At 46.0% G+C, this 17605-nt stretch overlaps 1 protein-coding gene across 4 annotated transcripts in view; it reads left to right on the top strand.

Moving 5' to 3' along the window:
* TM2D1 (TM2 domain containing 1) overlaps positions 1–17605 on the top strand; it is a 289363-nt gene that overhangs the window by 46888 nt on the left and 224870 nt on the right. Inside the window, exon 1 of one of the 4 annotated variants that reach the window (XM_086953306.1) lies at positions 144–428. The exons of 2 other annotated variants lie outside the window; for them this stretch is intronic. The gene's annotated coding sequence lies outside the window, so the exon portion shown is untranslated. Of the gene's footprint in view, positions 1–143; positions 429–17605 lie in introns of those variants that run through there. One more of the 4 variants, XM_086953290.1, reaches the window with a different exon arrangement.

Genomic DNA, 17605 nt, shown 5'->3' with positions numbered 1-17605 from the left:
TACCTCTGAGACTGTTTATATACTATGGGTGTACTCTATGGTTGCCCTGTTTTCTGTTTTTTCTTTACTGTATTGTGATTGGCTGCTATGTGTCAGTAAAGAAATGAGACTAAGCATAATCGGAGCCTCCTGTCCTGACATAGAATTTGATATCGGGTGCAGGGCAAACGGATCTCGCAATCTTAAGTTTGCTCGTCTGGCTTTAATAGTACTCTCAGCAGTAGTACTGTCTGGCAGGGTGGCTCTCATCGGCGGACGAACTCTCTCCATTACTAGTCCTCTTTGCAAAAGTGTCAAGGGTGTCAAACTACCTCTGGTGCTGATGCTATTCACCATCCCTGCGAAACTAGCAAAAGTTACCCACTATTAGAGCAGGGGGGCACGCAGTTGACGGACGTTAGGTGGATGCGCAGCAGAAACTGTCATAGGTACGTATGACTTTCAAGAAGGAAAGAACCAACGAACTCAGCGGTACGTTTTGGTCTGTCTCTCGTGCCAACACTGCGAGATTAGCCTGTTCTGACATTTTAGCCCACACCATTTTATATTGTGAGGCATGTCGTTTTGCTGTTAATGTAGTTCGTTTCGGATTCTGGGAACGTGAAGTGCTCTTGGCTAAACCGCCATGGCTGGTTGACGAAGCCACATATGAATCATCCACTTTGCAGCTATGCATGGCATAGTTGTTAAAAAACTGTGCATAATCTGAGGTGTCCGGTGTTCCTTTTCCAGAGCGCTGTACGTAGATATTTTTGTCACATCGTACTTGTTAACTTTTTTTTTTAATCTATGTGGACATTTTGTAAGATGAAGGGTATTTACCCTTCCTGTTTTTTGTAACGTACAGAAATGAATTGGTGGGGATGTGTTTAAAATGATCATATTTATGTTTAAATGTAGGCATTATTCCTTGCTGCTCATCCTTTTGGAGATGTAGAAAAAAGAGTGTAGAGCATGATATACGTGGGTGATATAGGAGTTATGTCGCTTGGCAGGGACCTGCATAATTGCATAAGCGCAGCATGAGATAGCAGAATGGCATGCACGTATTGCAGTTTGTGACTGGACACAGAAGCTATTATCTTTTATTTGGCTTGAGGATCTATGCACGGTGTTGCACATCTATGCGTTCTTTAACTCCAGAAGCTATGCAGCACTTATTAAAGGGGCCATGGAGCTCAAATATATAGGTAATAGTATGAAAGCTTTATGCATCAGAAATGGTGTTTCGATGTTTAAGCAGAAGAGATATTACCAAATTTCCTAGGTGATGCATGTTAAATAATTGTGCAGTGACAGAGTAATGTAACATTTATATAGCGCTAAGTACCCCAGTGTGGGGCGCTGAAGCACTTAGTCTACATGGGGCGCACGCTAAACCATGTAGGGTGTGTTTGGAAATGTGTTGTCATCTGTGTTCCTATGTGGGAAGTGTTTTCATGATGTGCATGATGACCACCAACCTGCGGTTATTGTTCTATAGGAGACAGTACTTAGCATTGTGATAAATGGAGAGATGTGAGAGAAAGGCACACAGTTTATAGTTTTAAGCTGGCAGCTTTAAGCAGCTCTGCAGGTCCATTTATGGCAGCACTTATGACATAAGGAACACTTCGCAGTATCCTTCCCTTGGTGGTACATTCTTAGATATTTTGTTTAAAGTTTGGTGTTTTGAGCAGGTGTAGGTTGGAGGGAGTAACAATACAGAGATCTATTGGGATAGCCTTTGTTAATATCATCCAATATCTGATTGCCATTGTGAGGCGCCAAAAAGCGGTTATAGTATATAGCTTGTTAGGACCTGCAGTAGTGGACTAAATGAGTCCTCCATTGGCCAAGGTGGGTTGCAGATCTCTTCTGTTATTCCATGCCTGTTCAGTTGGTGATGGCTGGTTTAATGCTGTAGGTGCAGCATCAGAGAGCAGAAAGGCAAGCGCATATCTCAGTTTATGACTGGACACAGAATCAATCTGTCTTCTATTTTGCTATATTCTGTACTGGATGGTGGAAGGTCCAATAGCAGTTTTGTCTTATGTGAGTTTAAGTAAGTCAAGTAGTATAAAGGAATTATTATTGCAGCCTGTATACACTACAATTGACTGTGCATTCTACTGAGTGTTATGGTATTAGTGTGGGACAGGAGAGTTATATGTTGTATTGTAGTTGCATTTATATAGCATATACTATATTTTGATGAGGCATTAAAGTGCTTTAAGCCAGGCAGCATGCTGCTCCAGAACCCAAGATTCGTTTTTTCTTTCCCAGTGATTATTGTTGATTACTGGATTAGTCGTGTGCTCTTAAGGTTACCAATCCATGCATTCACTCCAGCTTTGCATGTGGTAGATTAAATGAATAGGAGTTAGGTATGCTCTTTAGTCAATTCCTGTACATAGTATGTAGTAGTATTAGACGAGGTACAGGAGACTAGTTACTGTTAAGTTGCAGGGTTATCTCTTTTAAAGGAGATGTTGTGATCTTCAAAATAAGGTGTGGGCAGTTGGCAGAAAAACAATAATAGGGATTAAGACAAACATCGTATCAGGGAGGTCGTGGCCCCCGCCCCGGTCCTAAGAGACGCGACGCACATCCCGGGCTGCCTGCTTCCAAGATGGCGGCCCTCCTCCGAATCTAAAGACGAAAAGAGGATTGTCCAACCCGGGCTGCCTGCTTCCAAGATGGCGGCCTGACTTCAAAACTAAAGACAACAAAAGGTGATTCCCGACTTTTACTGCCCCATTTGGGCCCCCACCGCGCCGCGCTTCAATCATTACAGGCGGCAACCTTCTAGGGCACCATACACTGGTAACGTCGCTCTCCTCAGTCACCTAGCGTCCCCACACCCCATAGTTCTACCACAATGCCTCCGTCCTTGCGTTTAGACATGTACCCCGGCCCGTCACTTAACCACTTATCTCCTCTTGGACGGAACACCTACGCCATTACCTTCCCCAACAGCCTCTCCTTCAAAGCCAAAAAGCGCTTCAAACAGAACTTAATTAGACAACACCCCGAAACCCTAATCGTGGACACCTACCAATGCCCAACGAGAGGGCTGAGAAAAATGGACTTCATTTTCCACACCACCCGACCAGACGTTTGGGTCACCACCTTTAATTCACTCCTCCCTGTCTCCAAAACCACCTTCTCAGAACACAACCGGAAACTAACTATCTCCCCCCCTGAACCAAGAGTCCCTGACCGGAGACATCTCCATCACCATCTTCGTGAATGACACCATCCTAATCCAGGCGAAAGACGACAACCTAGAGTTCTTCGACTCCCTCTTCCACACTCTTAAGACGGCCACGGCTCACTACCCTCAACAGCCGCGCCCTGCCACCCCCTATGACTCTTGCCAAACGTCTAAACCGCAGAGCATGCGCCTATCACCCCAACAATCCCTTCCCCCCGCACTTAATAACGTCTCCAGTCATCCGTCCCACCCAGCCCCACTCCCCTCTCTCCTACATCCCCTAACCTCCTCCCCCTTCTCCCAAACTTCCAGAACTCCCCCACCCCCCTACCCTTCCGACTTCCTCCCTCCCCCCCAACCCCCACGTCTCCCACACCACCACAGGTTCTCAGTCTCCTTCCCATAGAGATCCCAGCTCCCCCTTCGTCCACGAGTCACAGCCCCCTGCGCGAACACTCAATCCTCCTGCTCACACCAGCCCCCTTAGTGAAGACAACCACCTCCTCCAAAGGGACCGCAACCTCCCTCCCTCCCTAGCCCCCGCCCATTCGAACTCTAAACACAAACCAGATCCTCCCATCCGACTATCCCCCCCTAATAGTAACTCACCCCGTAGCCCCTCCACTAACCCGGCCCTCGCTCAAAAGTACCCTAAAGCCAATTCCGTGCCTCCCTCTCCTATCATACCTCTCAACAGTAACTCGCCCCAAACCCCCTCTCCCCCGCCAGTCCTCCCTCGACCGAAATCTAACTTGGACCTGGGACCCCCCCCCCCCCCCCCCCCCCCCCCCCCCCCATCCAATGCCCTGCCCCATTACCCCTCCCACGCCAAGCCCAACTTCACCCACCCGCCCCCCTCCTCCCCAGCACTTAAACTGACGCAGCGCCTGGACTTTCTAGAAGCCCAGATCGCTACTCTGATCTCTGGCCTGAAGGAAACCCTATCCTTCCTAGAGAAACTCCAGCTTCCCTCCCCGGACGTTCCACCTCCCCACCTCCCCACCTCCAGCCGCCTCCCACTAGGATTGACTCTCTTACTCACATTGGGTACATGCCCCCCCACAGGCTCCCGGCCTCTTCTCTCCAAACCCAGGACTGAGTCACGAGTTGACAGTCCTAGAAGAATTGTTCCCTCCCTTTCGCCACAGGAAGCGAGCTCCCTCATCGCCTCCTATGAAACCCCTCCTAATCAGCCGGCCCAAGCAATTCCCCCTTACCACTCACCCTTCTCCTCAATTCAAGTCATCACTGGAGTGGGGAGGGACCCGCCCCTCCGAAAAGCTGCCAGACCACCATCCTAGCTCTCCTCCTTACCCAGAGCTACTTCTATCTCTAATGCCGACCCCCACAATCAACTGTATGCTCATCAATTGTCGATCCGCCGTCAAACATGCAACAGAAATAGCCAAAACCATTCTCTCCCACGACCTGGATGTAGCCTTCATCACTGAAACATGGCTAAACACTCTATCCATCCCCATCATGGACACGCTGGTGCCGCCCGGTTTCTCAATTATACACAAAGACAGGCCTGTACATAAAGGTGGCGGAATAGCTATTATCCGCAAAAGTGACCTCTCCATCACTGAATCTCCCTCCGTCATATACAACTCCTTTGCATGCCTTTCGGTCAACCTCAATTCACCTCACCACCCTCCACTTCAATGCCTTCTCCTCTACCATCCCCCGGGCAACTCCTCCGAATTTGGCGCTCAGCTGACGGATCTGATCACTCAAACCGCTCTCAACAGCGACTTCAGAATAATTCTGGGCGACCTCAACCTAAGATGGAATGTTACAAAAAACCCGCTCATCCAATCTCTCACCACCCTTCTACAAGACCTTGACATGACCCAGCACTGCACAGAGGAAACCCACCACAGAGGAGCAACCCTGGATGCAATCATCGCGGATAGAAAGACAATTTCAATTGACCACATCATCCCAGTGGACTGGTCAGACCATCACGCCATCCTCTTTCATATCAATCATTCGGCACTCTCCATCTCTCCCACTCAAACCTCCCCCAAATGGATCAGAAACTTATCGAGAGTCCCCCCTGACAAACTAGAAAAGGGTCTTAGCTCACTCCTTCCGAACTCGACGGAACTCCTCTCAACCACAGAACTCACCTCGCTTTATCACTCCAACCTGGAGCTCGTCCTTGATCTGCTGGCACTGAGGAAACTAAAAAAACAAAGAAGCATCCCCTCTAGATCTTGGTTCTCCTTAGACATTAACGAAGAAAGAAGACACCTAAGATCCCTGGAGAGAACCTGGAGGTCCAACCCCTCCTCCCCCAACCGGGACCAACTCAAGGCAGCCCGCAAAATCTACTATAACCATATCAAGAACAAAAAGTCGTCCTTCTTCTGTTCGGCCCTTGACAATGCTAAAAACCGCCCCAAAGAACTCTTTAACATCATCAGGAACCAAATATCCATTCCTGTGACAGACAACATGGTGGCATCCAAATCCCAATGGGACGACTTTGCCAGCTTCTTCAACGAAAAAATTGCCAAAATTGATCGATCACTCTGCACTATGCCCTCCTCCCTCCCCTCTCCTCTGCAACTCCCCACTTCAGACCAGCAACCACAACCACTCGCTGGTCCTCCTTCCAACCTATCCAGGTTGAACTGATAAGCAATCTCATAGCCACCGCCAAACCCTCAACCCACTCCCTTGATCAGCTTACCCCGAGAGTGACCAAAGACCTGAAGCTCACTCTAGCCCCTATCTGGGCCAAGAGCATCAACAGCTCTCTGAGCGAGGGCTCCATCCCTGACTGCCTTAAAATAGGTCAAGTCATGCCACTACTAAAAAAAAAACGGGCCTTGACCCCCCAGGATATGAACAACTTCAGACCAGTTTCGAACCTTCCACTCTTATCTAAAATTCTGGAAAGATGTGTGCTGTCTCAACTATCCCAGCACTTAGAGAACACGTATCTTCTCGACGCATTCCAATCAGGGTTTAGAAAAGGCTGCAGTACAGAAACCGCAATCCTCAATGTCCTGGACGATCTACACATGTCGCTCGACTCCAACCAATGCAGCCTTCTCATCCTATTAGACCTATCGGCTGCATTTGACACAGTTGATCATGCCCTGCTACTCAATGTCCTCCAAGAGAGAGCGGGTCTGGAAAAGACTGTCCTCAAATGGTTCTCCTCCTTTCTCAACAACCGCACACAAAGAATCAAAATTAAAAGCTGTGAATCAGACATTCTTCCCATCAGTAGAGGAGTCCCTCAAGGGTCCGTACTCTCTCCACAACTCTTCAACATCTACATGGAGCCCCTCACCTCAATTCTAAGGAAAGCCAACATCCCCTTCCACCTCTATGCGGACGGCACACAACTCTATCTGGAAACCACATCGATCACAGACATCCATAGACTGAACCACACACTTACTGAAGTTCAACTCTGGCTCTCATCCAACCACCTCAAACTCAATGAAGAAAAAACAGAAGTGCTCCTCATCTCAAACAAAGATGCAAACCCCCAAATTCTAGAATGGCTCAAAGCCTTAAATGCCCTGAACGTCGCTCTTGTTCCATCGAACTCCATAAAATCCCTAGGGATCACCCTTGACCCCAAACTGGACATGAAAGAACACAACTCAAAAACTGCCAAAGTGCTTTCCTGAACCTTAAACTTCTCTACAAATTGAAACCATTCCTCCCCACGAAAGAACTGAAACAGGCCACGCAGGCTCTGGTACTCTCCAGAATTGACTACGGCATTGCTACTCTGACTGGAACAGCCAAATAGCACCTGGGACCTCTGACCTCTACCCTAAAGCTGCAGCAAGAATGGTCACGGGAACAAAGAAATATGAGCACATCACCCCAGCTCTTAAGGATCTGAAGTGGCTACCTATTGACCAACGAGCCAGCTTCCGTACAGCCTGCCTCACACACAAAGCCCTGCATACAGGCAAACTTGAATACCTGGCCAACACGCTCAAAAGGGCCGGTCAGTTTAGAAACCTCAGAAGCTCCCACTCGCTCCTACTCATTCCTCTGAAATCCCAGAAACGCACTACATCTAGCAAATCCTTTGCGGGTAATGCTCCCAAGATTTGGGACTCCATCCCCCCCACACATCAGAATGACGGCATCCTTCCCGAAATTCAAGAAGTTACTCAAAGTCCTCTTCCTCGAGCGTTCTGGAGCATACTAGAACTCCACCTGGACTTTGAAGTTCCATTATCTCTGTGACCCCAGAGCTTGTTGTCTTGCTTATGTCTTTCCGCCCTGTTTTGCGCTTGGCTGCTATTGTTCAGACTGTACTCGCCCCTGTGCCCCATGCCATGTTTTTCGTCCTCAATGTCTGTCTGATGCCTCTGTACTTGTTGTGAAGCGCTCTGATACCCCTCGGGTCCAGCTAGCGCTATAATGTATTCAAAGGACCACAAGTACCTGCATGCACCATTAATGAAAAGCAGCGAATGCAGCCCACTGGGGGCGGTTTAAATACAGGTGCAAGCAATTGAAATCTTACCCGCATTTCAGCAGCTGCCTGGGAAGAAGAGGCTGTAAGCCTCGAAACGCGTCGGCATATTAATAAAAGGATTCCTGTGATGCCAGATTGGTTTCCATGTTTTAATGCCTGCGAAGGTACGTCTGCAACCTCGAAGCTCTTGGATATGGATATCGTGGCTGATGCGGTTGCACTTTAAAAACTAAATAAAAAAAGAAGCACTTATTCGGGTCTACCTCGTCTTTGCTTGTGTGGCTGTTGGTTTCGTGGAGACTGAGACGAGCTCTTGCAGCATATATATATATATATATATATATATATATATATATATATATATATATATATATATATATATATTCTCTTCAAATTAAAGTAAGGTGTATCCTGCAGTTTTCCTGCATACAGTTCGTCGTCCTCTGAAGAAGAAGGCAGGAGCCTTCGAAACGCGTCAGGATGTACAAGAGACGATACAGGACTATTATGAACTTTTTTCCGGTGTCTCCAGGCTATACTAGCATGCTGTGAGTGAATAAAGCTTTTGACCTGGATCCCCGCGAGTGTGGCCTGTGTTCTTACACGTGAGTGTGTATATATATATATGTATATATATATATATATTATACACTCACACACACAGTGCAGGAACCCAAATTGACTGGAGCCACATGGAGTTCAGATTAAGCTCGTTTATTCAAACTCGCATCTTGCTAGCATGCGCCTTCCCCAGCAACACAGATCCAGAATTAAAACGCCTGACGCGTTTCGAGAGTAAAATCCCTTCTTCAGCGGCGTAGTGATGTGAGGGAAATGAAAGCGTCTTTCTTTGCGCACCTTGTTTTAAACACACGCAGCCGTGGAAAGAGCCCTGCCGAGCAAAACGGACCGACGCAATGCCTACCGACATGTGCGACATGGGGACAGGCGCTGATGATGAACGCAGAAAGGTGCAGCGTGTGTTGTGAACAGACTCCAGCAACCCACTGAGGATTAATTGGTGATACAGTAACAAGCTTGTGTGCCGGCTCACTGAAGCTGTACAAATGAACTACAAATCCCAGAATGCCGGGGGAGCGGCTACGCCCATTGTGGCGAGGAGATTGGATTATAATTGAGGCACCTGAAACTTGTACTTTTGTTCTTAAGCCTCTGAAGAAGTGATTTTCTCACGAAACGCGTCAGGCTTTTAAGACTTTGAGAAAAATATGCGTGGAATACCTGACCCCGCACGTTGCAGCCTTCATTAAATAAGATTTGAGCAACACTTACCTGTCGTGGGCTCTTCCGTAGGGGTAACTCTTTTTGTTGGATATGGATATGGATACATATATATATGAGGGGGTTAACACACTTGCCGCCTATTTACATGCCAAACGCGTTTCGGGCGTTATCCCACCCTTGATCACTGGCTGTAACAACGAGAAACTATATATATATCTATATGAGAGCACAAAGTTCCTCCTCTGTCTGCTCTGCGCTCGTGGTCACAGCCTCCACGCCAACAACAAAAAGGATACGGACCACCAAGTCAGCAAATGATGTTATTTATTTTAGCTTCACAGAACCAAAATCAGCGACACGTTTCGAGCACAAGTGCCCTTGTTCACGCTGCATATATATATATATATTCTTCACATGACCATACAACTTGACATTGAAGCCAGACCTGTTGACATTGCCAAAATCTGTTTGAGATTGTGTGCAATCTGAGGGTGCAAAGCAGTACATGTAACCCACATTATTTGCATGTGAGACATTGCTATATTAGGTTCTGTGATGGTGCAGTTGACCGGTGTATATTTAGAGTTGTGGTGAGGAGTAATTTTGTACTATTTTGACATTACTATGAAGTTGCCAAAGTGACTGTACGCTTCTATTGTACACTTTTACTGGACAGTGGACCCATGAAGCAACAGAAAAGGCACCAACCCTAACGCTTGTACAAACCAACAATTTTTTAACGCTCTGCGTGCCAATTCCAAAAGTGCCCTCTGTCCAAGAGCACCACCCTTACAATAGGGTAAATAGAAATTTTACTTGAATTTAGAATAGCACCGCTTAAAAAGTAAGTCCAAACAGCCAAAGATATCAAATTTAGAGTCCTTATTGACACACTGAGTCTTGATATATATTTCAATGCTTATTTAATGTTCCTTAGAAAAAATGAAGACAGCCAGCCGACGCGTTTCGTTCTGTACAACAGAACTTCTTCCGGGCTGTAATATTAAAACACATAAAAAGACAAATTTGTAACATACAAGACAAAGAAAGTGTAAAGCCACTATATATGTACATCTAGACATATAAAAACAGTCAAACAAATATATATACAATTGACACATAAAATATGTTCAATATAAACATACAGGTGTACTGGAAAACTGGTCTATACAATTCCATTTATTGATCGCAATGTTTATATCAGTGCACCTGTATCTTATTATATCCTCAATTCTATTTCTAAGTACGAAAAAAAGGAACCAAGACTCATTCTATCCACATAAATACAATCTCAACCAAATGGTATGTTTCTCTGTTTGGCAGGATGGTGCTTAGTAGAAATTCCAATGTGCTCATCCTCAAATACGTTGATTTACAGCCTAGGATGCAAATCGTATTTGATGGAAAAAGATACCAGAGAGCATAGCATAGATTAAATCATCTTTGATAAGAAAAGAGAAACAGAAGAACACAATGCACATTGTACCCATAATGAGGACCAAGAGCGAGCAAACAAGCATGTCCAAAATTAGTAGAATATATTTGGATCATCATGCCCAACTATCGGGCATGTACTTAATGTAAACTATAAAGGGCCGAAGCATATGTATACATAAATATCACGTACCGATGTTAAATCGAAACCGGTCTTGTCCAGATATCCTTTTGTCAAAAACAAGTTACTCGTACTCCGTATTTAAGGTATAATACCAACGTAAATCCAAAAATTTCCCGTATTGAGGTGATTGTATTCTTAAAATGATCCTATGTTTTTATCCATTGTGTAAAAGTCAACTAGAAAAGGAAAGGACATAGAAAAAAACGAATAGAATAGAAACTAATAGAAGCGCAGCAATGCACAAATATAGTAATATGAGCAAGCGGGCATACCTTGAGTCCTAGTGTCATATCCTCAAGATACCAATATTCACGTGTATTTCCATATATATGTAACCAGGGGAATATGTAATCCAAATCCAAGTAATAATTTCAGGTAATCACCTGTGTGGTAAATTCAAAATGGTAATTGATAAATGTGTGAGATAGGATAAAACTATCAAATCAACTATAATGCCATATTAATTAATTCATGGCCGAATTCATAGAAAAGAATCAACTTGTCTTGTAATCAATCTAACAATGGTGAGAGCACATGGAAACCAGTGTTTGGCACAACCAAGGGCCAATGTATTGCGAATCATGTGATAAATTAATAGTAAAAAAGAGATAGAAAAATTGTATATCTCTAAGACCAGCAAAATACTATATGTGCTGGTTTAGAGGTGCCGAAGATCTAGTCAGCATCAACGTAAAATAGATCAATGATCACATGACGCAAATAAAATAAGTTTGTTATCTCGTGTAGAACATGTAGATAACAAAAAAGTATCAAAACGGGCTCTAAAACCCTTACAAAACGAGCGCCGGTGCAAGGATTATTAATCAGTCCCATCACTTTCTACCAAGACTGAATACTTATAAGATGACGAGAGATGTAAATTACACAAGCATGTTAAGCCCAGTATTACCAAAAATACCCAATTGCTATGGAAATGCATAACCCCACGATGCGAAACAAGTCGGACCTCTTACCTCGTTTGTGTGCGAAATTAGCCGACACCGCGACGCTCCACTCGTTCAAAAGAACCCGCCACCACTGTTTACCCGGAAGTGCAGGGAGACGCAGTATATTTAAACAAACATGGAATACCACGTGTCCCAACAGATCACGTGTTATCCGAAGATACCAGTGGGCTTGTATAGTCAATGCCGCAGCCATTTTAACACTGGCAAAAGTTTATCGCATTACCTCAAGAAATCAACCATATTGAACCACCCTACTGTATACATATACCCACCGGCGCTCTTGATCTAAATGATCCTCATTCTATATTTCAAATGTAACTTGAGGGCACACAATGTCCCGGATATATCGCGCAAGCAAAAATAAAGCTGCATGTGATTTAAAAATGCTGAGCATCATACTCTATTCATGAAGAGTCTTGACCCCAGCAACAACGAACATCTATTACGGGACTTAAGAAAGGGGTATATTTATTGAAAAACATGTAGTGTCCCCATAAGAACGGACTCCATCCACTGTAAACCATAAGCAGTGTTTCAAAACTAACCCCCTTAGCAAATAAAAATCAGAAGTCACAAAGGAGTCACAAATCGAGAGGTGAACCATCAGAACCCCAAATAGTATCATACGACGTCAATAAAGATATATTTACAAAAGAAGGGGGGGCCTCAATTGTAGACTTGAGGGCAGCCGCCCTAAACAAGTGCCAAGATATAAGGGGCTTTGATCAATATAAACAGCTAGGAGGAAAAGTCTCTACCATAAGGATATAATAGGAATTGATTGAAAAATACGAATTGGTCATAGATGAAACCAGACCAAGATATGCAAATGGTACTAAGTCTAACTAAAAATAGTGTGTTGCGTCTTATAAGCAGTTGGTTGTCATGCCCTATTGTGATCAGAGAGAGCATAAAAGATGTATAACTGTTTATAACAAGGAGCAAAAGGAATACATGAGTCTTTGAGGAATCATAGACATTATTGTAGATGGTAATGCATCTCATCGTCTGTATTATGTCCCATTTCAAGGCATCTGAGACGACATATCCATGAAGCCTCTCTCTTGCGTAATGATAACTCACGATTACCCCCTCGAGGGTGTGGGGGAATGTGGTCAATACCATGGAACCATAGTTTATTATCATTCTGATGATGTTCTCTCCTGTGATATGTCATTGGATACTTAAGATCAAATTTCTTGTGTGCTCGAGCGTGTTCTTGAATTCTTGATTTCAGTGGATGTACCGTGCTACCTACATAGATTTTATTACATCCACAACCAATTACATAAACCACATAGCTTGTGTTACAATTAAGGTAATGTCTTATTTCGTACTCCTTTGTAGTGTTGTACTGAAAGCTCTTCATTTTTTTTTTTTTGCCCAAAAGACATATATTGCGATTACTGCATGTGTAAAAGCCCTTCGGTGCGGTGGGTAACCATGTCTTTGTTTTAGTGGTTATAGGATAACTTGGGCACAACAAGTTGCGAAGAGTTTTCCCCCGTCTGAATGTAACCCTAGGGGTGGTTGTGACAATATTCCTGAGGTTAGGTATTTCAGCTAGTAAGCCCCAATGTCTTTTCAATATTTTGAAAACATTTGTGCTATTATTTGTATATTGGGTTACGAAAGCAATGCTTGATGTATCAGATCTTTGTCCCACTATCTTCTTTTGCTTGTCCAAGGTGCTACTTCTAGAGACCTTTTGTATTCTCTTATCCGCTTTATTCAATACTGTGTCCCCATAACCTCTTTTTCTAAACCAGTCCTTTACATCATTGATGTTTTACCTGAATTTATCTTCTGTGCTACAATTACGGCGAACCCGAACGGGATGTTGTTAATCACTGAGTTCGGGTGTGCACTAGAAGCATGCAAAGTGCTGTTACAAGAGGTGGTTTTACGGTACAATGTACTTTGTATCTTGTCATCCTCGATGTAAAATAGAATGTCCAGAAATTCAATACTTACTTTACTGGATTTAATAGTTAATTGCACGTTATGTGGATTGTCATTTAAATGCATGTGGTAATCAGTAAGTTGGTTCTCCGTCCCTTTCCACAGCATAATGATATCATCAATATACCTCCCCCAGAAGACAATCATGTCCATCCATGGGGAGGCATATTTGCCCCAAGCGTGCTCCTCCCACCACCCCATGAAGAGTCCTGCATATGAAGGAGCAAATTTGCTCCCCATCGCGGTGTGGAAAATTAATACAAGCTTGGTGAACATTATCGGCGCCATCTTGCCCCTTTTCGAGCCCATTCGTGCGCGTAAGCGGCAGCCACTTTGAGCACCATGGCCTCCCTGCCCCTCGCTGATAGCCAGCGCGTCTCTCTCTCTCTTAACCTCGCAAGCATCCCCCCCCGCACGCTGACAACCCCCGCTCTCTCATGCCTTGGGTCATAAACCCCTCTTCAGCGCAGCTTCACCACGGAATCCCATCCTGTTCCCAGCGCGACACCCCCCCTCATTCCTTTCATGGCCTCAGATCCTTTTTGATGCAAACCCCCTTTCCCTGTGTCCCCGTTTGTCTTCCTTGTTCCCAGGCCGCCACCTGGCCCTGCGGATACTGTTTATTACCCCGTACAGTAGGAAGCTTCCCCTCCCCATCAAAAGACCCTCGAGCCGATCAAAGCCCCCACCCTATGAGATCCGATCAACCCCATGCATTCCGTGAATCGGCGGAATGCCCTGCTGTGCGACAACCATCACCTGTTGTGACCGGGGTGGGGAATCCAACTGTAAATGTATGTGGGAACGGGCCTGAAGGGGAGATTCCGAGGATGTTCTTTCAAATATCAAAGTGTTGCGAGAATGTGTTATGTGCAATAAAGGTCATAAACCCTAGTATAAGAGGCCAGGCCTCAGAGATATGGTTAGAGCACCTCGTGACGATACTTGCTGTCTGAATTGATGTGTTCTCCTCCGGAGAGAATAAAATCCTCGTTTCCTGCCTTCCAGTCTCCAGCGCCTGCTTCTTCATTGATTAACATTGGTGGGTCATAGAGGCGATACCGCCGGGCAACATAAAAGGGTCTTTGGTTACTGGTTGTCTTTGAAACCCTTTTTAACAATTGGCGTCCCAAACGTGGGGCCCATCAGCGACTCGTGGATCCAGTGGGAGAGGTCCTGACGACAGAGTGAACGACTGCAACGATCGGAAGGTACCCTGTCCGATAGACCCTCGTCTGACAGCCGATCATCCGAACTTCACTGGTTCCGAACAGACCTCTCTCGAGTGATCTGCGGTCCTGACTGGGAACCATCAGGAGTGCCACGAGAAGTACGAAGAGAAGAGGACGATCGGGCGCTGGATTCGGAAGACAAGAAACTGTCCATGCGGTCCGGGTAAGGTCGTGTAAACACGACGAATTGCGAAAGTGATTGATAATTGAAAGAGATTGATAATTGATGAGAAAATACTAGTATTACTTTTTGTTAATTTATTTGGAGATTCGCTGTCTGCAAACGGAGAAACAACAGGCTCTCCCTTTATAAACAGCGAAGGATAGGTACGCACCCGTCGGACCTATCTTTCTCCCCCATTGAACAATTGCCCCCCCCCCCCCATTGATTAACTGTTATAGATTGTTTTCTGGAGATTCTCTGTCTGCAAACAGGGAAGAATAGGTCCCCTCTTTGCAGATAGTGAAAGGGTAGGTGACGCGAACCTTTGCGAGCTTACTTATTCTCCCCATTGACCATATTGATTTTTTATTTTTGACCTAACATTGATTGCTCAAGATTGGTTCATGAGGTATTCACTACGTACAAACAACGTAGAATAGAAATATTCTGTCTAGTCTTTGCACGCAGCGATAAGATAGGTAGGGCTGACTATTATCCCATTGTGATCCGTCATGCCTGTCTTCTCCCCACTGGTTAGTAGCCTGTTTAGCCCGGACCGCTTATTAGAGATGAACCATCCGGCTCCACTGGAAGGCACCCCTAATAAGGACATGTTCATGAAGCATGGATTGATCGCTATAGCCTATAGTGAGCTGTGGCATAGATATACGAAAAAGGATCGAGAAAGTCAGTGGCCACTGAGAGGATCCTTCGATCTTGACAAAATAGAAACGGTAGAAATAGCCCTTCGTAGGAATGAAACAACACCTATTATGCTCGATAGTCTCGGTATGTGGCGCAAAGAAGCCACACGACAAAGGGAAGGCGACGAATTCAGAAAAGGTGAAGGGACACGACGGACAACCCTCCAAACGTCTAGTAGGCAAAGGGAAGGGCCAGCGATGGCACAGTTCAGAGGAGTAGACATGAAAAGAGAACGGTGTAAAGGGATGTGCCGACAAGTCAACCCCGGGACACAACGACCCGAAGGTAATCCCCCGACACTATGCACAGGACGAACAGATTTAAAACAAAACCAATGTGCTTTCTGTAAATGTCTCGGGCACTGGAAAACCCAATGCCCGACTCTGCAGAGCATAGGTAAGAACGGAGGGTCGACAGAAAGAACAGGCCGACAGAAAGGGAAAAGGCGCGAGATAAAAACCAATCAGACTAGTGCAGACAGGACAGACAGAACCACCCCGTTTGATTATGCTCGATGGCACAGATTTCGTCAGACCAATTTTAACGACATGTTAGAGTTCTGGGACTGATTGCTCTCTGTTGCTCCCCCACTCTGAAAACCAAACACAATTACAGACCAGTGTAAACAACCCCCGTTAGAGAAAGGACTCAAGGAAGCCAAGCGTCTATTATATAATTTAGGATTTAATTACGGTAAAGAAAACACACAACCAACGGTAAATAGAATAACTAGTAGAACACTCTCTAAAACAAACTGTACTAATAGGAGAAATATAAAACGTATTATGCTCACTCCGGAAGTCCTCGAAATGTAACAGTTCGATGGTCCCGCCCACCCGAAACACATAGCACGTGTGGGGCGGGGCCTGCCAGCAGCCATGGGCCAAAAGAGATCGCCGGCGAGAAGGTACTGGAGGCTCCACAAAGCAGGCAATGAAATGGTCTTCCCATACTACCCTTCCAGGGATGGCGTCCCCCGGGCCACGAGTAGGGAGGGGGCGGATGCAAATGACCCCCTCCCTCGTATCTCCTGGTCCGGCCATCACGAATTCCTCCATCAAGCGGATGCAGGGTGGGCAGGGAGGGAGAGGCGACGCGGACGAGCCTCTCCCGCCTCCACAGGTAGGAGGCTTCCCTGCCCTGGTCCGGCGCCGATGTCCTCCAGCCGGGCGACGGCCATATACCTACGCTGCACAGGACATATAATGCCCGACTGGTATATTTTCGCAGCACAAGACATACAACGCCCGACTGGTATATTTACGGAGCACCGGACGTACAATGGTCCCCCAAGAGTCGGAATCAGGGGTGTAGGGTGGTCATCATGTGCACCCCTGATTCAAAGGGACGGCGTGGGATGCGCCGGGAGAGGGAGACGGCACAGACGAGCCTCCCTCACCTCCCCAGATGAAGGCTCCACTGCTGCACCCTGGCGCCCCGAACCAAAATGTCCTGCTCCAACAGCATGATGTTCTGTCTTTCATCACCACAAGAAGTTTCTTCCACTCCTGATAGATACGACGAAGGACGGCTGCTGCAGGGTCTCAAATTGGCGTCTGGGCCCTCGGAAGGCGGGTCTAGGCCGCTGGAGAAACTTTGTCCGAAATTACAACTCGGGCGCTTGCCCACCTGGGCGCAAGCCCCCACCATCGATAAACATCCCCTCGACTTTGAAGATTCTACCAAAGTCTCAAGAGCCCTCAGCCCCTTCAGACTTCCGGTGGGGAACAGCTGCATTGATCACAAATGAAATAACCACGGCACAGCAACAAGATGGCGGTGCTCTCGTGTCTGCATCAGCTTCCGTCTGAACCACCCAGGAACATTATGGGCTAACTAACTCGAGTAAGCTCCGGCTGAACATCAACATGACCCGGTAAGAAAGACTCTACCCCCTCCCTCTCTTGATTGACGGTCCACATCGCCAGCCCCTCTGTTAGCACAGTTTTTTTGAACTGCCGAAAGGGACCCTGGTCCAACCGCCAATCGTCGGGGACATTTTTGCCCCTGATGCTACTTCCGGACTAAACCGGCCTCGCCCAAAATGGCGCCGG

Source organism: Lissotriton vulgaris, chromosome 1_1, assembly GCF_964263255.1.
Source record: "Lissotriton vulgaris chromosome 1_1, aLisVul1.2, whole genome shotgun sequence".
Taxonomy (NCBI): domain Eukaryota; kingdom Metazoa; phylum Chordata; class Amphibia; order Caudata; family Salamandridae; genus Lissotriton; species Lissotriton vulgaris.
The sequence above is the reverse complement of the archived record's forward strand: the minus strand, read 5'-3'. Positions and strand labels throughout refer to the sequence as shown.